Raw genomic sequence first — 13105 nt, forward strand, 5'->3', positions numbered from 1 at the left:
TACTCCCGCAGCATCGGCGCGCAGGAGTGTTACTCCCGCAGCATCGGCGTCCAAGAGTGTTACTCCCGCAGCATCGGCGCGCAGGAGTGTTACTCCCGCGGCGTCGGCGCGCAGGAGCGTTACTCCCGCGGCGTCGGCGTGCCCGGGTGCGTTACTCCCGCGGCGTCGGCGTGCCCGGGTGCGTTACTCCCGCGGCGTCGGCGTGCCCGGGTGCGTTACTCCTGCGGCGTCGGCGTGCCCGGGTGCGTTACTCCCGCGGCGTCAGCGTGCCCGGGTGCGTTACTCCCACAGCGTCAGCGACTATAATATGATAGAATTTTACATTATGTTTGAAAGTGAGGTAAATGAATCTGAAGCCAGGGTGTTAAATTTGAACAAAGGAAATTATGAAGGTATGAGGGGCAAATTGGCTGAGAAAGGTTTGGAAAATACATTGAAAGGTGTGACAGTGTACAGGCAATGGATAGTCTTCAAAAGACATTCCTTCAAGGCACAAAAACCCCAAAAGTAAAGGCAGTCAACTGTGGATAACAAAGGAAGTTAAGGATTGTATAAGATTAAAAGAAAAGGCATTTAAATTTTCCAGGAATAGCAGTAAACCTGAGGATTGGGAAGATTTTAGAATACAGCAAAGGAGGACCAAGAAACTGATAAAGAAAAGGAGAATAGATATGAATGTAAGCTAGCATAAAATATAAAAACGGACTGTAAAAGCTTCTATAGGTACATAAAAAGGAAACGTTTGGCTAAGACAAATGTGAGTCCATTACAGGCAGAGTCAGGAGAATTTATAATGGGGAATAGAGAAATGGCAGAGAAACTAAATGAACACTTTGTGTCTGTCTTCTCTGAGGAAGATGCAAGAAATCTCCCAGAATTAGAGATCCAAGGGATTAGGGAGTATGAGGAATTGAAGGAAATTAGGATGAGTAAGAAAGCTGTATCATAGAAATTAATGGGGCTGAATGTTGATAAGTCCCCGGGACCTGATATTCTACATCCCAGAGTGTTGAAAGAGGTAGCTATGGAGATAGTGAATGCATTGGTGATCATCTTCCAAAATTCTATAGATTCTGGAGCGGTTCCTGCAGATTGGAAGGTCGCAAATGTCACCCCACTATTTAATAAAGGAGTGAGAGAGAAAACAGGGAATTACAGACCTGTTAGCATTACATCAGTCATTGGGAAAATGCTCGAATCTATTCTAAAGGATGTGATAAATGGACACTTGGATAATAATGATCTGATTGGGCATAGTCAACGTGGATTTATGAAAGGGAAATCATGTTTGATGAACCTGTTGGAGTTTTTTGAGGATGTTACGAACAGAATTGATAAAGGAGAGTTAGTGGACGTGTATACTTGGATTTTCAGTAGGCTTTTGATAAAGTCCCCCACAGGAGGTTGGTTAGCAAAATTAAAGCACATGGGATAGGAGGTAATATACTGGCATGGATTAGGGATTGGTTAACAGGCAGAAAACACAGAGTAGGAATAAATGGGTCATTCCCGCATTGGCAGGCTGTGACTAGTGGGGTACCTCAGGGAACTGTGCTTGGGACTCAGCTGTTCAGAATATATATCAATGACCAAATGTAATATTTCCAAATTCGCAGATGAGACTAAACTAGGTGGGAATGTGTGTTGTGAGGAAGTTGCAAAGTGGTTTCAAGGGGATTTGGACAGACTTATTGAGTGGGCAAGAATGTGGCAGATGGAATATAACGTGGAAAAATGTGAGGTTATCCACTTTGGTAGGAGGAATAGATGTGCAGAGTATTTCTTAAATGGTATGAGATTAGAAAGTGTAGATGTACAAAGGGACCTGGGTGTCCTTGTCAATAAGTCACTGAAAGCTAACAGGCAGGAGCAGCAAGCTATTAAGAAGGCTAATGGTAGCCAGAGAGAGAGAGAAAGAGAAAACACAGTGGGAGCAGAGCTTTAAAAAGTATGCCAAAAGGAACAGAGAGATCGAGAGAGAGATCGAGAGAGAGATCGAGAGAGAGATCGAGAGAGAGAGCGAGAGAGAGAGCGATTTAAGGGAGTAAAAACAGAGAAAAAAAACCAAGAGTGACATCATAGGAAAACTAAGTTCATTGGTTGGTAAGTAATTGCTAGTTGAATTACCTATTCAAAGTTGATTTTAAATTAAAGGTGAATAGGAGAAATATTTTACAGATTAAAAACTAGAGACCAGTCGGAAATTTAAAAAAACAAATTAAAATCTAATATAATAAAATAAAGATGCAGGGCCAGGTGATGTGTTGTACCTGCATGATGTGGGAGCTGGTGGACCCCATTGTGGTTCCTGGTGAACACATCTGTAGCAAGTGTTGGCTGCTCGAGGAACTCCGGCTCAGAGTTGATGAGCTGGAGTCTGAGCTTCAGACACTGCGACACATCAGGGAAGGGGAGAGTTACCTGGATGCTGTGTTTCAGGAGACAGTCACACCCTTTAGATTAACTACCTTGAATTTGGCCAGTGGTCAGGGACAGGAGGGTGTGACTATGAGTGAGACAGGTAGAGGGATCCAGAAGGTAGTGCTGCAGGAGCCCCAGCCATTGTCCTTGTCCAACAGGTTTGAGATTCTTGCTCCCTGTGTGGACAAGAGCAGAGAGGATGAGCAAACTGACCACAGCACCGTGGTACAGGGAGCCATTCAAGTGGGGGGAGAAAAGAGAAATGTAGTCACAATCAGGGATAGTATATTTAGGGGCATAGACACTGTACTCTGTGGCCAGGATCGAGAGTCCCGAAGGCTGTGTTGCCTACCTGGTGTCAGGGTTCGGGATATCTCATCTGGGCTGCAGAGGAACTTGGAGTGGGAGCGGAAAGATCCAGTTGTCATGGTCCACGTAGGTACCAACGATATAGGTAGAACAAAGATAGAGGTTCTGCTGAGGAAATATGAGCAGCTAGGGGCTAAATTAAAAAGCAGAACCAAAAAGGTAATAATCACCAGATTGCTACCTGAGCCACGAGCAAATTGGCCCAGGGTCAATAAGATTAAAGAGGTAAATGCCTGGCTCAAAGATTGGTGTGGGAAAAATGGGTTCGAATTCGTGGGGCATTGGCACCAGTACTGGGGAAGGAGGGAGCTGTTCCGATGGGATGGGCTCCATCTGAATCATGCTGGGACCAGAGTCCTGGCGAATCGCATAACTAGGGCTTTAAACTAAATAGTGGGGGGGAGGGTTCAGTTGAATGGAAAATTAGGAAGTTAAAGTTAAAGGAGAAGGTCGGAGTGCAGGTTAGTGATGAGGCTCTTTGTTACCAGAAAATAAAAGGTAGGGACAGAATGTGTGAACGTCATATTGCACCAAGGAATCATACAAGAGTAGGGAAATTTGATAATAGAACAAACTTAAAGGCTTTGTATCTGAATGCACGAAGCAATCGGAATAAAATTAATGAATTAACAGCGCAAATAGAGATGAATGGGTATCATTTAGTGGCGATTACTGAGACGTGGTTGCAGGGAAACCAGGTTTGGGAATTGAATATCCAAGGGTAATCAGTATTTCGGAAGGATAGACAGGAAGGAAAAGGAGGTGGTGTAGCTTTGTTAGTGAAGGAAGAGAACAGTGCTGTCGTGAGAAACGATATAGGCACTGGAGATCAAGACATAGAATCAGTCTGGGTAGAAATAAGAAATAGCAAGGGAAAGAAGTCCCTGGTGGGAGTAATCTATAGGTCCCCAAATAGTAGTTCCACAGTGGGGCACAGTATAAATCAGGAAATACTGGGGGCTTGTAAGAAAGGTACGGCAATAATCATGGGTGATTTTAATATGCATATAGACTGGATTAATCATATTGGCAAGGGTAGCTTCGAGGGAGAGTTCATTGAATGTATTAGAGATTGTTTTCTGGAGCATTATGTTGTGGAAGCAACCAGGGAGCAGGCTATTCTAGATTTGGTATCATGTAATGAGGTGGGATTAATTAATGATCTCATAGTTAATAATAAATGATCTCCAGGGAAGAGTGATCATAGCATGCTAGAATTTCAAATTCAGTTCAAGGGCGAGAAACTGGAGTCCCACACTAGCATTCTGGAGTTAAACAAAGGTAATTACATAGGCATGAGGACAGATTTGGCCCCAGTGGACTGGGCAGGAAGACTAAAAGGTAGGACAGTTGATGAGCAGTGGCAGATGTTTAAGGCGATGTTCAATTCCTCCCAACTAAAATATATTCCAGAGAGGAAGAAAGATTGTAAGAGGGGGAAAACATCCATGGCTAAGCAAGGAAGTTAAGGATAACATAAAGACAAAAACTAAGGCATACCTTATTGCAAAGGCCAGTGGCAGGCTGGAAGATTGGGCAACTTTTAAAGATCAACAAAGGGTTACTAAAAAGTAATAAAAAGAGCAACGGTAAATTATGAAAGAAAACTAGTGCAATATATAAAAACAGATAGCAAAAGTTTCTATAAGTATATAAAAGGGAAGAGAGTAGCTAAAGTGAATGTTGGTCCCTTGGAGGATGAGACTGGGGAGTTAATAGAAGGGGAGACAGAAATGGCGGAGACACTAAATCAGTATTTTGCCTCAGTTTTCACGGTGGAGGACATTAGTACCATCCCAATAGTAACAGGAAATGCAGAGGTTATAGAAAGGGAGGAACTTAGAACAATCGTCATCACTAGGGAAAAAGTACTGAGCAAACTATTGGGATTGAAGGCAGACAAGACCCCAGGGCCTAATGACCTACATCCTAGGGTCTTAAAGGAAGTGGCTGCAGAGATTGTAGATCCATTGGTTATAATATTCCAAAATTCCCTGGATGCGGGAAAGGTTCCAGTGGATTGGAAAAGTGCTAATATAACACCCTTATTCAAAAAGGGAGGGAGGCAGAAAGTAGGAAACTACAGACCAGTTTGTTTAACATCTGTCGTTGGGAAATTGTTAGAATCCATTATTAAGGAAGTAATAACAGGACATTTAGAAAGTCAAAACGCAATCCATCAGAGTCAGCATGGTTTTATGAAGGGTAAATCGTGTTGGACTAATTTTCTAGAGTTCTTCGAAGCTGTAACAAGTAAAGTGGATAATGGGGATCCTGTAGATGTAGTATATCTGGACTTCCAGAAGGCATTTGATAAGGTGCCGCACAAAAGGTTAATACGCAAGGTAAGTTCACATGGGGTGAGGGGCAATTTATTAGCTTGGATAGAGGATTGGCTAACCAACAGAAAACAGAGAGTTGGGATAAATGGGTCTTTTTCTGGTTGGCAAGATGTAACTAGTGGGGTGCCACAGGGTTCGGTCCTCGGGCCCCAACTATTTACAATCTATATTAATGACTTGGATGCAGGGATAGAAGGTACAATAGCCAAATTTGCAGATGACACTAAAATAGGTGGAATAGTAAGTTACAATAAAGCAATAAGAAATTTACAAATGGATATGGATAGGTTAGATAAATGGGCCAAAATTTGGCAGATGGATTTTAACGTGGATAAGTGTGAGGTTATCCATTTTGATCGGAAGAATAGAAAGGCAAATTATTATCTAAATGGAGAGAAACTTCAGAGTGCTTCGGTGCAGAGGGATCTGGGTGTCCTCATGCATGAATTGCAGAAAACTAGTATGCAGGTAATAAGGAAGGCAAATGGAATTTTGGCATTTATTGCTAAAGGAATAGAATATAAAAGTAGGGAAGTGTTGCTGCAACTGTACAAGGCATTAGTGAGACCGCACCTGGAGTATTGCGTACAGTTTTGGTCCCCTTACTTGAGGAGGGATGTAGTTGCATTGGAGGCAGTTCAGATGAGGTTCACTAGATTGATTCAGAGATGAGGGGTTTGTCTTATGAAGCGAGATTGAGCAGTTTAGGCCTTTACTCTCTAGAGTTTAGAAGAATGAGAGGAGATCTAATTGAGGTATATAAGATAATTAAGGGGATTGACAAAGTCTATGTAGCGAGGATGTTTCCTCTGATGGGGCAATCTAGAACGAAAGGTCATAGTTTTAGGATAAGGGGTAGCAGATTTAAAACAGAGATGAGGAGAAATTACTTCTCTCAAAGGGTCGTGAGTCTGTGGAATTCACTACCCCAGAGTGCGGTGGATGCCGGGACATTAGGTAAATTTGAGGAAGAGATTGACAGATTTTTAATTAGTAATGGGTTGAAGGGTTATGGAGAACGGGCAGGAAAGTGGAGTTGAGGCCGAAATGAGATCAGTCATGATCATATTGAATGGCGGAGCAGGCTCAAGGGGCTGAATTGCCTACTCCTGCTCCCAGTTCTTATGTTAGCCTTTATTGCAAGAGGATTTGAGTACAGGAGTAGTGAAATCTTGCTTCAATTGTATAGAACCTTGGTTAGACTGCACTTGGAGTACTGTGTGCAGTTTTGGTCCCCTTACCTTAGGAAGGATATTATTGCCATAGAGGGAGTGCAACAAAGGTTCACCAGACTTGTTCCCGGGATGGTGGGACTGTCCTTTGAAGAGAGATTGGGGACACTGGGTCTGTATTCTCTAGAGTTTCAAAGAATGAGAGGTGATCTCACTGAAACCTACAAAATACTTAAAGGGATAGACAGGGTAGATGCTGGTAAGATGTTTCCCTGGTTGGGGAATCTAGAACCAGGGAACACAATTTCAAAATAAGGGGGAAGCCACTTAGGACTGAGATGAGGAGAAATTTCTTTACTCAGAGGGTTGTGAATCTTTGGAATTCTCTACCCCAGAGGGCTGTGGAAGCTCAGTCATTGAGTATGTTTACAGCAGAGATTGACAGATTTCTGAACACAAATGACAGAAAGGGATACGAGGATAGTGTGGGGATAAAGGCGTTGAAGTGGAAGATCAGCCATGATCATATTGAATGGCGGGGCAGGCTCAATGGGCCGAATGGCCTACTCCTGCTCCTATGTTCCCATGTTCCTCTGTTACTCCCGCAGTATCAGTGTCTCCAGGTGTGTTACTCCAGCCTCCTCCTGAAGTTCCCAGCATCACAGATGCCAGACTTCAGCCAATTCGATTCACACCGCGTGATATCAAGAAACGACTGAAGGCACTGGATACTGCAAAGGCTTTGGGCCCTGACAATATTCCGGCAATAGCACTGAAGACCTGTGCTCCAGAACTTGCCGCACCGCTAGCCAGGCTGTTCCAGTATAGTTACAACACTGGCATCTACCCCACAATGTGGAAAATTGCCCAGGTATGTCCTGTACACAAAAAGCAGGACAAGTCCAACCCGGCCAATTACCGCCCCATCAGCCAACTCTCAATCATCAGTAAAGTGATGGAAGGTGTTATCAACAGTGCCATCAAGCGCACTTGCTTAGCAATAACCTGCTCAGTGACGCTCAGTTTGGGTTCCGCCAGGGCCACTCAGCTCCTGACCTCATTACAGCCTTGGTTCAAACATGGACAAAAGAGTTGAACTGAAGAGGTGAGGTGAGAGTGACTGCCCTTGACATCAAGGCAGCATTTGACTGAGTATAGCATCAAGGAGCTCTGGCAAAACTGGAATCAATGGGAATCAGGGGGAAAACTCTCCGCTGGTTGGAATCACACCTAGCAACAAAGGAAGATGGTTGTGGTTGTTGGAGGTCGATCATCTCAGTCCCAGGACATCACTGCAGGAGTTCCTCAGGGTAGTGTCATAGGCCCAACCATCTTCAGCTGCTTCATCAATGATCTTTCAATCATAATGTCAGAAGTGGGGAGAGAGGCATAGAGTTATACAGCACAGAAACAGGCCCTTCGTCCCATTGTTTCTGTGCCAGCCATCAAGCACCTAATCCCATTTTCTTCTTAAATTTTGAGGGTTCCTGCCTTTACCACCTCTTCAGGCAGTGAGTTCCAGATTCCAACCACCCTCTGAGTGAAAGAATTTTCCTCAAATCCACTCTAAACCTCCTGCACCTTACCTTAAATCTATGCCCCCTGGTTATTGACCACTCCGCTAAGGGAAAAAGTTTCTTCCTATCTAACCTATCAATGCCCCTCATAATTTTGTACACCTCAATCATGTCCCCCCTCAGCCTTCTCTGCTCCAAGGAAAACAACCCTAGCCTTTTCAGTCTCTTTTCATAGCTGAAATGCTCCAGCCCTGGCAACATCCTGGTGAATCTCCTCTGCACCCTCTCCAGTGCAATCACATCCTTCCTATAGTGTGGTGCCCAGAACTGTACACAGTACTCCAGCTGTGGCCTAACTAGTGTTTTATACAGCTCCACCATAACCTCCCTGCTCTTATATTCAGTGCCTCAGCTAATAAAGGCAAGTATCCCATATGCCTTCCTAACCACCTTATCTACCTGTGCTGCTGCCTTCAGTGAGCGATGGACAAGTACACCAAGGTCCCTCTGACCTTCTGTACTTCCTAGGGTCCTACCATCCATTGTATATTCCCTTGCCTTGTTAGTCCTCCCAAAGTGCATCACCTCACACTTCTCAGGATTAAATTCCATTTGCCACTGCTCCGCCCATCTTACCAGCCCATCTATATCGTCCTGTAATCTAAGGCTTTCCTCCTCACTATTTACGACACCACCAATTTTGGTGTCATCTGTGAACTTACTGATCATACCTCCTATATTCACATCTAAATCATTAATGTACACTACAAACAGCAAGGGTCCCAGCACCGATCCCTGTGGTACACCACTGGTCACAGGCTTCCACTTGCAAAAACAGCCCTCGACCATCACCCTCTGCCTCCTGCCACTAAGCCAATTTTGAATCCAATTTGCCAAATTGCCCTGGATCCCATCCTTCTTACCCAATCTCCCATGCGCGACCTTATCAAAAGCCTGACTGAAGTCCATGTAGACTACATCAACTGCTTTACCCTCATCTACACATCTCGTCACCGCCTCGAAAAATTCAATCAAGTTTGTTCGACACGATCTCCCCCTGACAAAGCCATGCTGACTATCCCTGATTAATCCCTGCCTCTCCAAGTGCAGATTAATCCTGTCCCTCAGAAGTTTTCCAATCGTTTCCCAACCATTGATGTTGGACTCACCAGCCTGTAATTACCTGGTTTATCCCTGCTACCCTTCTTGAATAATGGCACCACATTCGCTGTCCTCCAGTCCCTCTCCTGTGGCCAGAGAAGATTTGAAAATTTGTGTCAGAGCCCCTGCTATCTCCTCCCTTGCCTCACGTAACAGCCTGGGATACATCTCATCTGGGCCTGGGGATTTATCCACTTTTAAACCCAATAAAACAGCTAATACTGCCTCCCTTTCAATGCTAATATGTTCAAGTATATCACAATCCCCCTCCCTGATCTCTACACCTACATCGTCCTTCTCCATAGTGAACACAGATGAAAAGTAATCATTTAAAACCTCACCTATGTCCTCTGGCTCCACACACACAATGCCACTTTTGTCCCTAATGGGCCCTACTCTTTCCCTGGTTATCCTCTTAACCTTAATATACTTATAAAACACCTTGGGATTTTCCTTTATCTTTCCCGCCAGTGTTTTTTCATGTCCCCTCTTCGCTCTCCTAATTACTGTTTTAAGTGCCACCCTACACTTTCTATACTCCTCTGGGGCCTCCGCTGTTTTCAGCACTTGGGATCTGCCGTAAGCCTCCTTTTTTTTTCTTATCCAATCCTCTATATCCCTTGACATCCAGGGTTCCCTGGACTTGTTGGTCCTACCCTTCACCTTAACGGGTACATGTTGGCTCTGAACCCTCACTATTTCCTCTTTGAATGATTCCCACTGGTCTGATGTAGACTTTCCTACAAGTAGCTGCTCCCAGTCCACTTTGGCCAGATCCTGTTTTATCATATTGAAATCGGCCTTCCCCCAATTCAGTCCCTTTATTTCTGGTCCATATTTGTCCTTTTCCATAATTACCTTAAATCTTCCAGAGTTATGGTCACTATCCCCGAAATGATTCCTCACTGACACTTCTACCACTTGTCCGTCTTCATTCCCTAGGATTAGGTCAAGTACTGCCCCTTCTCTTGTATGACTTTCTACGTACTGGCTCAAAAAGTTCTCCTGTATGCATTTTAAGAATTCTGCCCCCTTTAAGCCTTTTGCACTAAGACTATCCCAGTTAATATTGGGGAGGTTGAAATCCCCTACTATTATTACCCTATTATTTTTACACTTCTCTGAGATTTGCCTGCATATCTGCTCCTCGATCTCTCTCTGACTGTTTGGAGGTCTGTAGTACACTCCCAGCCAAGTGATTGACCCCTTTTTGTTTTTAATTTCTACCCATATGGCCTCATTTGAGGAACCTTCTAAGATATCATCCCTCCTTACTGCAGTAATTGTCTCCTTAATCAACAGTGCAATGTCACCTCCTCTTTTACCCCCTCCCCTGTCTCGCCTGAAGATTCTATACCCTGGAATATTGAGCTGCCAGTCCTGCCCCTCCCTCAACCATGTCGCTGTGATAGCAATAATATCATAATCCCATGTGCTAATCAACACCCTCAATTCATCTGCCTTACTAGTAAGACTCCTTGCATTAAAATAGATGCAATCCAGCCTTGCATTTTTCACTTGTGCCTTAACAGGTCTGTATTTGCTCTGTCTTCAAGACTGACTCAGTTTCTCTTCTATATTTGACTGTGCATCACCCCCTACTATACCTCCACTCTATATCCCATCCCCCTGCCAAATTAGTTTAAACCCCCACAACAGCACCAGCAAACCTCCCAGCAAGGATGTTGGTCCCGTTCCAGTTCAGGTGCAACCAGTCCAACTTGTACAGGTCCCACCTTTGCCAGAAACAGACCCAGTGATCCAGGAAACTAAAGCCCTCCCTCCTGCACCACCTCCTCAGCCACGTATTCATCTACTCTATCTTCCTATTCCTATACTCACTAGCACGTGGCACCAGGAGTAATCCAGAGATTATAACCTTTGAGGTCCTGCTTTTTAATCTGCTACCTAGCTCCCTAAATTCTTGTTGCAGGACCTCCTCCTTCTTTTTACTTATGTCGTTGGTACCAATGCGTACCACGACCTCTGACTGTTCACCCTCCCCCTTCAGAATGTCCTGCAGCCGTTCCATGACATCCTCGACCCAACACCAGGGAGGCAACATACCATCCTGGAGTCATGTTTGTGGCCACAGAAAGGCCTACCTGTACCCCTTATGATAGAATCCTCTATCACTATAGTTCTCCCACTCCTTTTCCTCCCCTCCTGTGCAGCTGAGCCACCTGTGGTGCCACAGACTTGGCTCTTGCTGCAATCCCCTGAGAAGCTATCTCCCCCAACAGTATCCAAAGCGGAAAATCTGTTAGATAGGAAGATGGACCCAGGGGACTCTTGACTACCTCCCTAGTTCTTCTACTCTGCCTGGCAGTCACCCATTCCCTTTCTGTCTGCGCAGTCTTTACCTGCGGTGTGACCACCTCCCTGTACATGCTATCCACGATGATCACAGACTCGCGGGTGCTCCACCGTGTCTCCAGCCGCCGCTCCAGATCCGAAACACGGATTTCAAGTAGCTGCAGCTGGAGACACTTCCTGCACACATGTCCACCCTGGACACTGGAAATGTCCCTGACTTCCCACATTGCACAGGAGGAGCACTCCACACTGCCGAGCTGCCCTGTCATGAATTATCCTTAGTTTATCCCCTTAAATTACCCAAAAATTAGATTATTTACACTAGGGACCTTGATCCCCTAAAAAGACTACCTACCATATTAAAAAAAACTGTAGACCTTTCCCTTAACTTTAAGTTACTTAACTGGCTATTTAGAGTTATTCCCTCCTCTCCTCTCCGCTCCGCTCCTGGAAGGTAAGTGACTGGGCCTCGATCCTCGGGCTCTATTTATCGGATCCACTCTCGGCAGTCTCCCCACAGGTCCACTCCTTTCCGCTGCTCTCCTGGAAGGTAAGTGGATGTTCGCTGATGATTGCACAATGTTCAGCATGATTTGCAACTCCTCAGATACTGAAGCAGTGCTGTTAAGCGGCACTTGCTTAGCAATAACCTACTCAGTGATGCTCAATTTGGGTTCCGCCATGGCCACTCAGCTCCTGACCTCATTACAGCCTCTACAAGGCACAAGTCAGGAGTGTGATGGAATACTCTCCACTTGCCTGGATGGGTGCAGCTCCAAAAACACTCAAGAAGCTCAACACCATCCAGGCCTGCTTGATTGGCTCCCCAATGACAAACATTCACTCCCTCCACCACCGACACACAGTGGCAGCAGTGTGTACCATCTACAAGATGCACTGCAGCAATGCACCAAGGCTCCTTAGACAGCACCTTCCAAACCCACGACCTCTACCAACTAGAAGGACAAGGGCAGCAAATGCATGGGAACACCACCACCTGCAAGTTTCCCTCCAAGTCACACACCATTTAGATGTTTCAGTAAGAACAGAGAAGATGGTAAAAGAGGGGAGGGTGTGGCATTGTTAATCAAGGAGAGTATTACAGCGACAGAAAGGACGTTTGAGGACTCGGCTACTGAGGTAGTATGGGCTGAGGTTAGAAACAGGAGAGGTGAGGTTACCCTGTTGGGAGTCTTTTATAGACCTCCGAATAGTTCCAGAGATGTAGAGGAAAGGATAGCGAAGATGATTCTCGACAGGGGTGAGAGTAACAGGGTAGTTGTTATGGGGGACTTTAACTTTCCAAATATCGACTGGAAGTACTATAGTTCGAGTACTTTAGATGGGTCTGTTTTTGTCCAGTGTGTGCAGGAGGGTTTTCTGACACAGTATGTAGACAGGCCAACCAGGGGCGATGCCACATTGGATTTGGTACTGGGAAATGAACCCGGCCAGGTGTTAGATTTAGATGTAGGTGAGCACTTTGGTGATAGTGATCACAATTCGGTTAGGTTTACCTTAGCGATGGGCAGGGACAGGTATATACCGCAGGGCAAGAATTATAACTGGGGGAAAGGAAATTATGATGCGATTAGGCAAGATTTAGGATGCGTAGGATGGGGAAGGAAACTGAAGGGGATGGGCACAATCGAAATGTGGAGCTTATTCAAGGAGCAGCTACTGCGTGTCCTTGATAAGTATGTACCTGTCAGGCAGGGAGGAAGTTGTCGAGCGAGGGAGCCGTGGTTTACTAAAGAAGTTGAAGCGCTTGTCAAGAGGAAGAAGAAGGCTTTTGTTAGGATGAGAC

At 45.1% G+C, this 13105-nt stretch overlaps 1 protein-coding gene across 2 annotated transcripts in view; it reads left to right on the forward strand.

Moving 5' to 3' along the window:
• Positions 1 to 13105, forward strand: part of LOC137371810 (unconventional myosin-X-like) — a 518005-nt gene that overhangs the window by 446966 nt on the left and 57934 nt on the right. The gene's annotated exons all lie outside the window — the stretch shown is intronic.

The sequence above is a fragment of the Heterodontus francisci genome, chromosome 7 (genome assembly GCF_036365525.1).
Source record: "Heterodontus francisci isolate sHetFra1 chromosome 7, sHetFra1.hap1, whole genome shotgun sequence".
NCBI lineage: Eukaryota > Metazoa > Chordata > Chondrichthyes > Heterodontiformes > Heterodontidae > Heterodontus > Heterodontus francisci.